The sequence below is a fragment of the Salmo trutta genome, chromosome 5, assembly GCF_901001165.1.
Source record: "Salmo trutta chromosome 5, fSalTru1.1, whole genome shotgun sequence".
NCBI lineage: Eukaryota > Metazoa > Chordata > Actinopteri > Salmoniformes > Salmonidae > Salmo > Salmo trutta.
Genome location: NC_042961.1, coordinates 8,895,620 through 8,908,903, shown reverse-complemented (window position 1 = coordinate 8,908,903; position 13,284 = coordinate 8,895,620). Strand labels below are relative to the sequence as shown.

General features: G+C 43.6%; 1 pseudogene; it reads left to right on the top strand.

Moving 5' to 3' along the window:
- LOC115193455 (28S ribosomal protein S5, mitochondrial-like) overlaps nt 1-13,284 on the top strand; it is a 66,339-nt pseudogene that overhangs the window by 21,603 nt on the left and 31,452 nt on the right.

The window sequence follows — 13,284 nt, the reverse complement described above, 5'->3', positions numbered from 1 at the left end:
GCGCTCCAGCAGGTTTGATTAGTTCATGACTGTAGCTGCAGATTGTATTTTCGGGGCTCTTGTGTTGGTCGATCCCAGCCATGTTGCAGAGAGATTTGTTTACAGCAGCAACACCAGCAGCACGACAGATGCTGCGAAAAACATATTTGTACTTGCAAATGTGTTTCCAAATAGTAATATTATGCTCTCTGTGTTCAGACATTCAGGTGGTTGAGGAGACAAGAAGGGCCTGTAGCGAATTTAAGTTATTTTTTATTTAATTTATAAAAAAATTTGTCTAGACAAGTGGAGCTACATTTTAAAGAAGAAATTCAATATATTTCAAACTCTCTAGCTTTGTCATTTTCTATTCCTAGAGGCCGTATTATCGCCACAACAGCGGTCACAAGTCATGAAGGCAGTCAAATTCCATGTGACCGTTTAGTCATGGTAATTAGGCTTCTCCAAGCTTTGATGCTGCTGCTGGTCATTAGTAGCCTACCAAACTTGCTAACTGCTTGGTATTCAGCACTCTATTGTCCATCTAATCACTCTGAAATCAATGCAAATATAATCGGATATCTAATTAAACACTTCATGAGAGCCCATGAGCTCATGTTGCGCAACATGTCTATAGACTATGCAATTGTGAGAGAAAACAGAGTGATGGCCGCTAATAAAAGGAGGAGGATCCCATCAGCTTTCAATAGGCTAGACCTACTATATTTATTACTTAACTTTCCTAATGTTAAGCACATAGTAGATTGACATTGCCTAGTGCTTTTGCTGTTCATTAGGCCTACTCATCTTGTTGGCTGATAAAGTAAATGTGGACAGTTCTTCCAATAGCTTCAATATGCACCTTGGAATTGGATCCGTCTGAGTGAGAGGTGCTAATGGAGTGTGCAGCACTCAGGGAGAAGGGCACAACGCAGCACTCCAGGTCAAGGGCAGAACGGCCACTGGTCGCAGAAAGCATGGATGTTTTGGGGGTGCATTACAGCCACAAAGGGGATGTAGCTGGGAAATTCAAGGCATTATCAAGTGCTTATCAAATTGTGAATGAGAGTGTGTACAGCCTGCGCAAAAAAAAAATCCGAACTCATGCCTTTCAAGCAACTTTTTTCAAATCATCATTAGAGTCTCATCATGCAGCCTTAGAATGTATTAAAAATCAAAACATATAGCCCAACGTTTGTAGAACAACTAAAGTTACATAACTATAAATTAAGCACATAGTAAATCGTTTGGAGAAAATATCCTTTCTGTTTTATTCAGCTTTGTTGAATTGTATTCTTCATACTATAAAATAATATAAAATAATGCTATGGAATTATAAGCAAATCTTGTCTGCTAAATGAACTAGTGTAGCCTACAGCCATTTGGCATAGCCAGATCAGGACCTAACTGTCACGTCCTGACCAGTAAAAGGGGTTATTTGTCATTGTAGTTTGGTCAGGGCGTGGCAGGGGGTGTTTGTTTCGTGTGTTTTGGTGTTTTTGGTTTAGGTTCTATGTTTTCTAATTCTATGTTTAAATCTAGTTTTCTATTTCTATGTTGGGTTTTTGGCAATGACCTCCAATTAGAGGCAGCTGGTTGCCGGAGCCTCCAGCGACGCTCCTCAGCCCTGAGCCTCCAGCGACGCTCCTCAGCCCGGGGCCTCCAGCGACGCTCCTCAGCCCTGAGCCTCCAGCAATGCTCCTCAGCCCTGAGCCTCCAGCGACGCTCCTCAGCCCTGAGCCTCCAGCGACGCTCCCCAGCCAGGGGTCTCCAGCGATGCTCCCCAGCCCGGGGCCTCCAGCGACGCCTCTCAGCCCGGGGCCTCCAGCGACGCCGCGCAGCCGGGGCCTCCAGCGATGCCGCGCAGCCCAGAGTCTTCTGAACGGGAGCTACGCCCAGAGCCAGAGCCACCTCCGTAGTGGGAGGATTGGGAAGGGGGGGTGTAGCACAGAGACCATCGTTGACGGTGGCCACACTCCCTTCCCTCCCTTTAAGTTTGGGGTTGTTTTTGTGGGGGGTTTGTTTTTGAGGGGGGGGGGGTACTGTCACGTCCTGACCAGTAAAAGGGGTTATTTGTCATTGTAGTTTGGTCAGGGCGTGGCAGGGGGTGTTTGTTTTGGTGTTTTTGGTTTAGGTTCTATGTTTATATCTAGTTTTCTATTTCTATGTTGGGTTTTTGGCAATGACCTCCAATTAGAGGCAGCTGGTTGTCGTTTGCTCTAATTGGAGGCCATATTTAGTTCAAATCAAATCAAATCAAATTTATTTATATAGCCCTTCGTATATCAGCTGAAATCTCAAAGTGCTGTACAGAAACCCAGCCTAAAACCCCAAACAGCAAGCAATGCATGTGAAAGAGGCACGGTGGCGAGGAAAAACTCCCTAGGAAAAAGTAGTTGTGTTTGTTTCACTTGTGTTTTGTGGGTGGTTATTTCCTGTATAGTCTGTGTACCTTATGGGACTGTTTCGTCGTTTGTTTCTTTTAAGTGTTATTTATAATAAATTAAGAAGATGAGCACTTTACCCACTGCGCCTTGGTCCAATCCTTACGACGTCCATGACACTAACATAAGGACAACTCAGAGAATGCTATACTGTTCTTCTGAAATAGACTACATCTTCTTCATATCATATTTCTTTAGACCTGTCTAAAATAAGTAATTGATTTATTGTGAAGGTGTAGGCTATATTACATGGATTTATTAGACTTTTTAAAATGTAGATGTTCCAAAGGTCTGCATCAGTGGCTTGTAGGCTGTGTGTGGAAGCCAGGAGATGCTAAATGTGTTCATGTTAATTAATGGTCAGTTACTGTGAGACCGACAGTTATTTGCTTGACAATCACCGGCTGACGAAATTTTGTGACTGCCACAGCCCTATACACATGCAGATTCCTGTTACATAGGCCTATAAGCTGGGTTCTGTGTGCCATTGGATACTCGTCATCAGTATCCTACAGGCAACCAGACGTCTAGTTTATTCACTGGATACTTAGCTTGATTTCGATATTCTAAACATAGAGGGATGAGAAAACACATGCTACGTTGAGGTTGCCAGATTAGTCAGATTTCCCAATTAAATCCCTATTTTGGTGTGTTATCATTGCAGTGACAGCAGAGGAGCTTTGGAGGGGAGTTCTGGCGGAGACTGGCGCCGGAGCTCGGAAGGGTCGAGGGAAGAGGACCAAGAGGAAGATGAAGAAAGATCTGAACTGAGGCCAGAACATCGGAGAGGGTAAGATGGATATATTGGATAGATCTATTTAATTCATAGCTATTTATATGTTCCTGTAACTCAATAATGTTACTTTCTGTTGGAGAAGGAGAGTAAACCCAAACCCCTGAGTGAACCAACACAACCATTGGTTGGTATCATGTTTCTTTCCATCTTTGATGCCAAAGCTGAATTCGAGTTTGTATATCGATGGCTAAAGTTTGATCTGAATTTCATTCTGCTAATGGGCATTAACAGGCACTGTGTAGACTATTCATATATTACCAGTATTATTTGATTAATTACACTCATTTATAATGAACAGATCTGTTCTCTGTCTCTTATCTATCTGTGTCGTTTAAAAAGTGGAAATGATTCTGTTTCTTTTTATTGCTGAGCTGTCTGCTACCCAGACGGTCTCCCTGTCTTTCTTCTCCGGCTTTGTTCAAATCCTTCAAACCCTACAGCTGTGACAAGATTGTGTAATCAGTGCCCTATTGGAAGAGAATAGGCGTGACTTCTCTTTCTATGTTCTTTTGATTTTTGGCTGCACCTCGTCACAGTGGTTGATGTGCTGTCTACTCCCCTCCTAATCAGTGCCCCATCTGTCCCGTCTGTCTGTGTCTCTCTGTAACGACTATTCTTTAGACAGTCTGTAAGGTAAAATAAAGTTGCTGCTTTGTTTCAGTTAGGATTGCAGTGGAGTTTAGAACAAAGGAATGCTCCTTCCTACCCTCTTTCTCTGTCAGGGCGCGGGGGGTTCCTGTGGCCGGGGTTGAACGCGCCCATCCTGAAGAGTGGGGCCATACAGAACATGTCCCGCCGTGGGGACTTGGAGCAACAGGAACTGCAGGGGAAGCTTCTGCGGCAGCTTGACCAATGGGATCGCAGGAGGAAGATGAGGGAGCGAAGGTGGACTGGCAACTCCTGGGGAGGCATCAGTCTGGGGCCCCCTGACCCTGGACCCAACGGAGGTGTGTGTGTGTGTGTGTGTGTGTGTGTGTGTGTGTGTGTGTGTGTGTGTGTGTGTGTGTGTGTGTGTGTGTGTGTGTGTGTGTGTGTGTGTGTGTGTGTGTAGTGTGTAACGAGTGCACACACTTTGAAGGTCCGTTTTGCCACCAGACATCAATCACTGTTACTGTATAGTGATATTACCTTAGATCAGATTGAATATTGTTGGTATATTATTGAAGCAAAGCAATCTGCCTTCACCACACAGCGTCACCTCTGGCCTTGCTTTACTGGTAAAGGTTGTGAATCAGTAATGACAGTGTCATCCTCCAGCCAGGCATATTCACAACACTGGGCCGTTCCTCATAGCATTCTGTCAGCATTCTATCTGCTCTGGTAATCAATACCCCTCTGGTAATCAATACCCCTGCTAGTGAAAATGGCAGGTTGGGTCACTCTTTTCCTTCTGAAAGCTCCAAATGCCTGCAGCCTTCACGACGATGAGTCTTCCAATCGCTGCACCACACAGTAAAAGCTCAGTCCACTGTCCGTACCGCTGTCTGGAAGGAGGGTAAATGTCATCTGGCTAGCAGGGCGTAAAGAAAGAAACTCAGAACCAATGGAGCCTAGCGAAACACAATGAAAGGCCTGGCAGACTGACAGGACTATTTCCCTTCCACCTCTCTAACCCTAGGCTAACCAACACCTGTGATGGTCTAAATTCACTACATTTCTATGAAATGATAAATTAATTTTATTTTTGATTATTTTGATCAAGTCTTTGACATTTAAAATTATATATCAGAGTTGTACAACTTATCAGGTCTTTGATACATTCTAGATAAAGTGAGAAGTCTCTGTTTTTAAGGGAGGGAGGGTGTGCAGGGCCATCAGACTCTCTCTCACTGTTCTGTAGTCTGAGAGAGAATGTGTGGGGGCTGTCTGTAGGGTTGGGGGATACCCCTGTATTCAGGCCCTTTATCACCTCATGACTGATGGAGAGCAAGATTAAAAAAAGAATGTACAGTGGGGCTTTGTCCACATTTAGAAACAAATCCTTCTACCACCCACTCACCCCTTCCCTCTTGTTTCTCAGCTTTGTCCATTTGGCCTTTAACCCCTCCGATTGAGAACTTATTGTAGGGCCTCTGATTATTACAGTAGTCAAAAAGCTCAAACTTTCAGAATTGCAGAACTTGAGAATAAGTAAGATTGGTGGTGTTCCTCTGTCAAGGAAAGACGTATCTGAAATAGAACTCTCTCTGCCTCTCCTCTCCTCATCTCCTGTGAGATGGAACACAATCAAACTGGTATTGTTCATCTGCCTCTCCAATCTTTCCTCATCCCCCACTTCCCCCACCTCTGTTTCTGACTGAAACGCACCACGGAGAGAACAATCTCAGTTTAATTTTAGTCGTTCCCACACAGCACGACCAGGATGTATTTGTTATACATTTATTTTATATATTTATTTCTTCCAGTTGCTCAAGCAGCGCTTGGTTGGTTATTACATTTCCTGCCTTCCATTGTCTCTCTCTCTCTCTTGCTAGTCCGGCTGCAGTGTCCGCTCTGGCTCCTAGTCCCCACGGTGATGGATTGCCGTGCGTCTGCGTAGACGGAATCCTAAATCACGGCTCTGGATTGGAGCGGGAAACGCTCAACCTTTGACCTTCACCCTCCTATTCCTCAACCTGGGGTTAACCCCATCTCCTAACAGACACCTTTGCCAAGCCCGGCTCTTAAATCAAGGAAATGTCCTGTCGCCTCCCATCTCTTTTAGAATCCCATGTTAGAGCGTAGTGAGGGAATTACTGATACACCGCTGCAGAGCCAAATCATTGACAGATGTATGTTTATTTCCAGATTTATTTACCTGTCATCATAGGTGGTGAAATGAATACTGTTATGGTGGCGTACAACATTCCATTTAAACTAGCTCCATGTAGTGAATGTCATGTGTTTGTTAACAATTGGTTTTGGATTAGTGTGGGTTTACCACAGAAATTATTCTCTACTGTGTTAGCCGTGGAATACACTAATAAACAATATCCACACAAGTCCGATTTCCCTGTGTTGTAAACAAAACGTCAAACTTTTCCCTCTATCCCACTCTCCCTCTCTGAGAAGTCTGCCTCATCACCCCTTTATTTGTCTGGCTGAAAGCCGGCTGCTAATTCGCTTTGATTCGCTCTGAGATTTTCTTCTGTAGCTCCTATTCCCAATTTAATTATACATTTAATCTAATGCCCATTTGTTTGGATTGAATTTACCTCATATACCCGAGCAGCACAAATACAGCATCCAAAGATGAGAAGCCCAGCTGCTAACAAGGTGAACCTCTCATGTCCTGTTCAGTATCTGATAGAAGGTGTTGTTAGTTTAACAGTTTAACAATCAGCGGTATTCACCGTTAGTCTGGGTACCAGTCGTTTTAGCTAACACACACCCCCTAAAAGGACCCACCAATCAACACCACCATGGTGCTTGCCTACGGAGCCGTGAGGGGAACGGCACCTCCGTACCTTCAGGCTCTGATCAGTCCCTACACCCAAACGAGGGCACTGCGCTCATCCACCTCTGGCCTGCTGGCCCCCCTACCTCTGAGGAAGCACAGTTCCCGCTCAGCCCAGTCAAAACTGTTCGCTGCTCTGGCACCCCTATGGTGGAACAAGCTCCCTCACGACGCCAGGACGGCGGAGTCAATCACCACCTTCCGGAGACACCTGAAACCCCACCTCTTTAAGGAATAGCTAGGATAGGATAAAGTAATCCTTCTAACCCCCCCCCCTAAAAGATTTAGATGCACTATTGTAAAGTGGTTGTTCCACTGGATATCATAAGGTGAATGCACCAATTTGTAAGTCACTCTGGATAAGAGCGTCTGCTAAATGACTTAAATGTAAAAATTAAAAAATTTGCATTTTAATGAGGGAAATAAGTATTTGACCCCCTCTCAATCAGAAAGATTTCTGGCTCCCGGGTGTCTTTTATACAGGTAACGAGCTGAGATTAGGAGCACACTCTTAAAGGGAGTGCTCCTAATCTCAGTTTGTTACCTGTATAAAAGACACCTGTCCACAGAAGCAATCAATCAATCAATCAGATTCCAAACTCTCCACCATGGCCAAGACCAAAGAGCTCTCCAAGGATGTCAGGGACAAGATTGTAGACCTACACAAGGCTGGAATGGGCTACAAGACCATCGCCAAGCAGCTTGGTGAGAAGGTGACAACAGTTGGTGCGATTATTTGCAAATGGAAGATACACAAAAGAACTGTCAATCTCCCTCGGCCTGGGGCTCCATGCAAGATCTCACCTCGTGGATTTGCAATGATCATGAGAACGGTGAGGGATCAGCCCAGAACTACACGGGAGGATCTTGTCAATGATCTCAAGGCAGCTGGGACCATAATCACCAAGAAAACAATTGGTTACACACTACGCCGGGAAGGACTGAAATCCTGCAGCACCCGCAAGGTCCCCCTGCTCAAAAAAGCACATATACATGCCCTTCTGAAGTTTGCCAATGAACATCTGAATGATTCAGAGGACAACTGGGTGAAAGTGTTGTGGTCAGATGAGACCAAAATGGAGCTCTTTGGCGTCAACTCAACTCGCCGTGTTTGGAGGAGGAGGAATGCTGCCTATGACCCCAAGAACACCATCCCCACCATCAAACATGGAGATGGAAACATTATGCTTTGGGGGTGTTTTTCTGCTAAGGGGACAGGACAACTTCACCGCATCAAAGGGACAATGGACGGGGCCATGTGCCGTCAAATCTTGGGTGAGAACCTCCTTCCCTCAGCAAGGACATTGAAAATGGGTCGTGGATGGGTATTCCAGCATGACAATGACCCAAAACACACGGCCAAGGCAACAAAGGAGTGGCTCAAGAAGAAGCACATTAAGGTCCTGGAGTGGCCTAGCCAGTCTCCAGACCTTAATCCCATAGAAAATCTGTGGAGGGAGCTGAAGGTTCGAGTTGCCAAACGTCAGCCTCGAAACCTTAATGACTTGGAGAAGATCTGCAAAGAGGAGTGGGACAAAATCCCTCCTGAGATGTGTGCAAACCTGGTGGCCAACTACAAGAAACGTCTGACCTCTGTGATTGCCAACAAGGGTTTTGCCACCAAGTACTAAGTCATGTTTTGCAGAGGGGTCAAATACTTATTTCCCTCATTAAAATGCAAATCATTTTATAACATTTTTGACATGCGTTTTTCTGGATATTTTTGTTGTTATTCTGTCTCTCACTGTTCAAATAAACCTACCATTAAAATTATAGACTGATCATTTCTTTGTCAGTGGGCAAACGTACAAAATCAGCAGGGGATCAAATACTTTTTTCCCTCACTGTATTTTGAGTAGTGTGTTTTTTCCCTATCTGCGACACGGTTTGTTGTTTTCTGGTTAGTTTAAGTATTTCTGTATTGCATCACGTTTCACTATTAAATAAAGATGTGAAACTACGAAAACGCTGCGTTTTGTTCCGCTCCTTATCACAGCCATGACAAGTAGCCTATTACTAGAAACGTTGGTTATGTAATTATTATCCCAGCATGTGCCTTATTTCAGAGGAAGATTCGCACGGGATTAGTTTTTCCAAACTGCCCTGTAAGTCTAATAGTTTTTCATTGGATTGAGTTTACTCTTGTCTAGACAATAAATAGCTATACTGATCACTCATGCTTGGCTGCCAAATGTGTAGGTGTCCCCATAGGCCTAATATTTAATTTCAGCAAATGTGTGATGGCGCTGGACGGGATGGCTGCCATTTTACGGGCTCCTAAGCAACTGTGCTATTTTGTTAGTTTTTTTGCATAGTTTGTAACTTATTATGAACATAAAGTTGCTGCTACTGTCTGCTATGACCGAAAAGAGCTTCTAGACATCAGAATAGTGATTACTTACCTCGAACTGGACAAAAATGTTTTCTTTAATGAGTCCGATGCGAAGGATATACTGCTTTCCGGAGAACAGGTCCAAATCACTGTAATTCGCGTGAAGAAAAAGCTGTTCAACAGTCTGATGGTCTGGTGCTAGTGCTAGAAACTGTCCAAAAGTCTGATTTTAATAGAAGCTATCAGACAGTCTGATGGTAATAGAAGCTGTCCAACAGTCTGATGGTCTGGTAATAGAAGCTGTCCAACAGTATGATGGTAATAGAAGCTGTCAAACAGTCTGATGGTAATAGAAACTGTCCAACAATCTGATGTCAATAGAAACGGTCCAACAGTCCAATGGTAATAGAAGCTGATCAACAGTCCGATGGTCTGGTAACAGAAGCTGTCCAACAGTCTGATCGTCTGGTAATAGAAGCTGTCCAACAGTCTGATGGTAATGGAAACTGTTCAACAGTCTGATGGTAATGGAAGCTGTTCAACAGTCTGGTGGTAATAGAAGCTATTCAACAGTCTGATGGTAAAATAACCTGTCCAACAGTCTGATGGTAATAGAAGCTGTTCAACAGTCTGATGGTCTGGTAATAGAAGCTGTTCAACAGTCTGATGGTCTGGTAATAGAAACTGTTCAACAGTCTGATGGTCTGGTAATAGAAGCTGTCCCAAAGTCTGATAACCTGGTAATAGAAGCTGTCCAACAATCTGATGGTAATGGAAGCTGTTCAACAGTCTGATAGTAATAGAACCTGTCCAACAGTCTGATGGTAATAGAAGCTGTCCAACAGTCTGATGGCCTGGTAATAGAAGCTGGTCAACAGTCTGATGGTAACAGAAGCTGTCCAACAGTCTGATGGTCTGGTAATGGAAGCTGTTCAACAGTCTCATGATCTGGTGCTAGAAACTGTCCAACAGTCTGATGGTAATAGAAACTGTCCAACAGTCTGATGTTAATAGAAGCTGTCCAACAGTCTGATGGTAATAGAAGCTGTCCAACAGTCTCATGATCTGGTAATAGAAGCTGTCCAACAGTCTGTTGGTAATTGAAGCTGTTCAACAGTCTGATGGTAATAGAACCTGTCCAACAGTCTGATGGTAATAGAAGCTGTTCAACAGTCTGATGGTCTGGTAATAGAAACCTTCCAACAGTCTGATGGTAATAGGAGCTGTCCAACATTCTGATGGTAATGGAAGCTGTTCAACAGTCTGATGGTAATAGAAGCTGTCCAACAGTCTGATGGTAATAGAAGCTGTTCAACAGTCTGATGGTCTGGTAATAGAAACCTTCCAACAGTCTGATGGTAATAGAACCTGTCCAACAGTCTGATGGTAATAGAAGCTGATCAACAGTCTGATAGTCTGGTAACAGAAGCTGTCCAACAGTCTGATCGTCTGGTAATAGAAGCTGTCCAACAGTCTGATGGTAATGGAAGCTGTTCAACAGTCTGGTGGTAATAGAAGCTATTCAACAGTCTGATGGTAAAATAACCTGTCCAACAGTCTGATGGTAATAGAAGCTGTTCAACAGTCTGATGGTCTGGTAATAGAAGCTGTTCAACAGTCTGATGGTCTGGTAATAGAAACTGTCCAACAGTCTGATGGTAAAAGAAGCTGTCCAACAGTCTGATGGTAATAGAAGCTGTTCAACAGTCTGATGGGATGGTAATAGAAGCTGTTCAACAGTCTGATGGTCTGGTAATAGAAACTGTCCAACAGTCTGATGGTAAAAGAAGCTGTCCAACAGTCTGATGGTAATAGAAGCTGTTCAACAGTCTGATGGGATGGTAATAGAAGCTGTTCAACAGTCTGATGGTCTGGTAATAGAAACTGTTCAACAGTCTGATGGTCTGGTAATAGAAGCTGTCCAACAGTCTGATGGTCTGGTAATAAAAGCTGTCCCACAGTCTGATAATCTGGTAATAGAAGCTGTCCAACAATCTGATGGTAATGGAAGCTGTTCAACAGTCTGATAGTAATAGAAGCTGTCCAAGAGTCTGATGGTAATAGAAGCTGTCCAACAGTCTGATGGCCTGGTAATAGAAGCTGGTCAACAGTCTGATGTTAACAGAAGCTGTCCAACAGTCTGATGGTCTGGTAATGGAAGCTGTTCAACAGTCTCATGATCTGGTGCTAGAAACTGTCCAACAGTCTGATGGTAATAGAAACTGTCCAACAATCTGATGATAATAGAAGCTGTCCAACAGTCTGATGGTAATAGAAGCTGTCCAACATTCTCATGGTCTGGTAATAGAAGCTGTCCAACAGTCTGTTGGTAATTGAAGCTATTCAACAGTCTGATGGTAATAGGAGCTGTCCAACATTCTGATGGTAATAGAAGCTGTTCAACAGTCTGATGGTAATAGAACCTGTCCAACAGTCTGATGGTAATAGAAGCTGTTCAACAGTCTGATGGTCTGGTAATAGAAGCTGTTCAACAGTCTGATGGTCTGGTAATAGAAACTGTTCAACAGTCTGATGGTCTGGTAATAGAAGCTGTCCCAAAGTCTGATAACCTGGTAATAGAAGCTGTCCAACAATCTGATGGTAATGGAAGCTGTTCAACAGTCTGATAGTAATAGAATCTGTCCAACAGTCTGATGGTAATAGAAGCTGTCCAACAGTCTGATGGCCTGGTAATAGAAGCTGGTCAACAGTCTGATGGTAACAGAAGCTGTCCAACAGTCTGATGGTCTGGTAATGGAAGCTGTTCAACAGTCTCATGATCTGGTGCTAGAAACTGTCCAACAGTCTGATGGTAATAGAAACTGTCCAACAGTCTGATGTTAATAGAAGCTGTCCAACAGTCTGATGGTAATAGAAGCTGTCCAACAGTCTCATGATCTGGTAATAGAAGCTGTCCAACAGTCTGTTGGTAATTGAAGCTGTTCAACAGTCTGATGGTAATAGAACCTGTCCAACAGTCTGATGGTGATAGAAGCTGTTCAACAGTCTGATGGTCTGGTAATAGAAACCTTCCAACAGTCTGATGGTAATAGGAGCTGTCCAACATTCTGATGGTAATGGAAGCTGTTCAACAGTCTGATGGTAATAGAAGCTGTCCAACAGTCTGATGGTAATAGAAGCTGTTCAACAGTCTGATGGTCTGGTAATAGAAACCTTCCAACAGTCTGATGGTAATAGAACCTGTCCAACAGTCTGATGGTAATAGAAGCTGATCAACAGTCTGATAGTCTGGTAACAGAAGCTGTCCAACAGTCTGATCGTCTGGTAATAGAAGCTGTCCAACAGTCTGATGGTAATGGAAGCTGTTCAACAGTCTGGTGGTAATAGAAGCTATTCAACAGTCTGATGGTAAAATAACCTGTCCAACAGTCTGATGGTAATAGAAGCTGTTCAACAGTCTGATGGTCTGGTAATAGAAGCTGTTCAACAGTCTGATGGTCTGGTAATAGAAACTGTCCAACAGTCTGATGGTAAAAGAAGCTGTCCAACAGTCTGATGGTAATAGAAGCTGTTCAACAGTCTGATGGGATGGTAATAGAAGCTATTCAACAGTCTGATGGTCTGGTAATAGAAACTGTCCAACAGTCTGATGGTAAAAGAAGCTGTCCAACAGTCTGATGGTAATAGAAGCTGTTCAACAGTCTGATGGGATGGTAATAGAAGCTGTTCAACAGTCTGATGGTCTGGTAATAGAAACTGTTCAACAGTCTGATGGTCTGGTAATAGAAGCTGTCCAACAGTCTGATGGTCTGGTAATAAAAGCTGTCCCACAGTCTGATAATCTGGTAATAGAAGCTGTCCAACAATCTGATGGTAATGGAAGCTGTTCAACAGTCTGATAGTAATAGAAGCTGTCCAAGAGTCTGATGGTAATAGAAGCTGTCCAACAGTCTGATGGCCTGGTAATAGAAGCTGGTCAACAGTCTGATGTTAACAGAAGCTGTCACACAGTCTGATGGTCTGGTAATGGAAGCTGTTCAACAGTCTCATGATCTGGTGCTAGAAACTGTCCAACATTCTGATGGTAATAGAAACTGTCCAACAGTCTGATGATAATAGAAGCTGTCCAACAGTCTGATGGTAATAGAAGCTGTCCAACAGTCTCATGGTCTGGTAATAGAAGCTGTCCAACAGTCTGTTGGTAATTGAAGCTATTCAACAGTCTGATGGTAATAGGAGCTGTCCAACATTCTGATGGTAATAGAAGCTGTTCAACAGTCTGATGGTAATAGAACCTGTCCAACAGTCTGATGGTAATAGAAGCTGTTCAACAGTC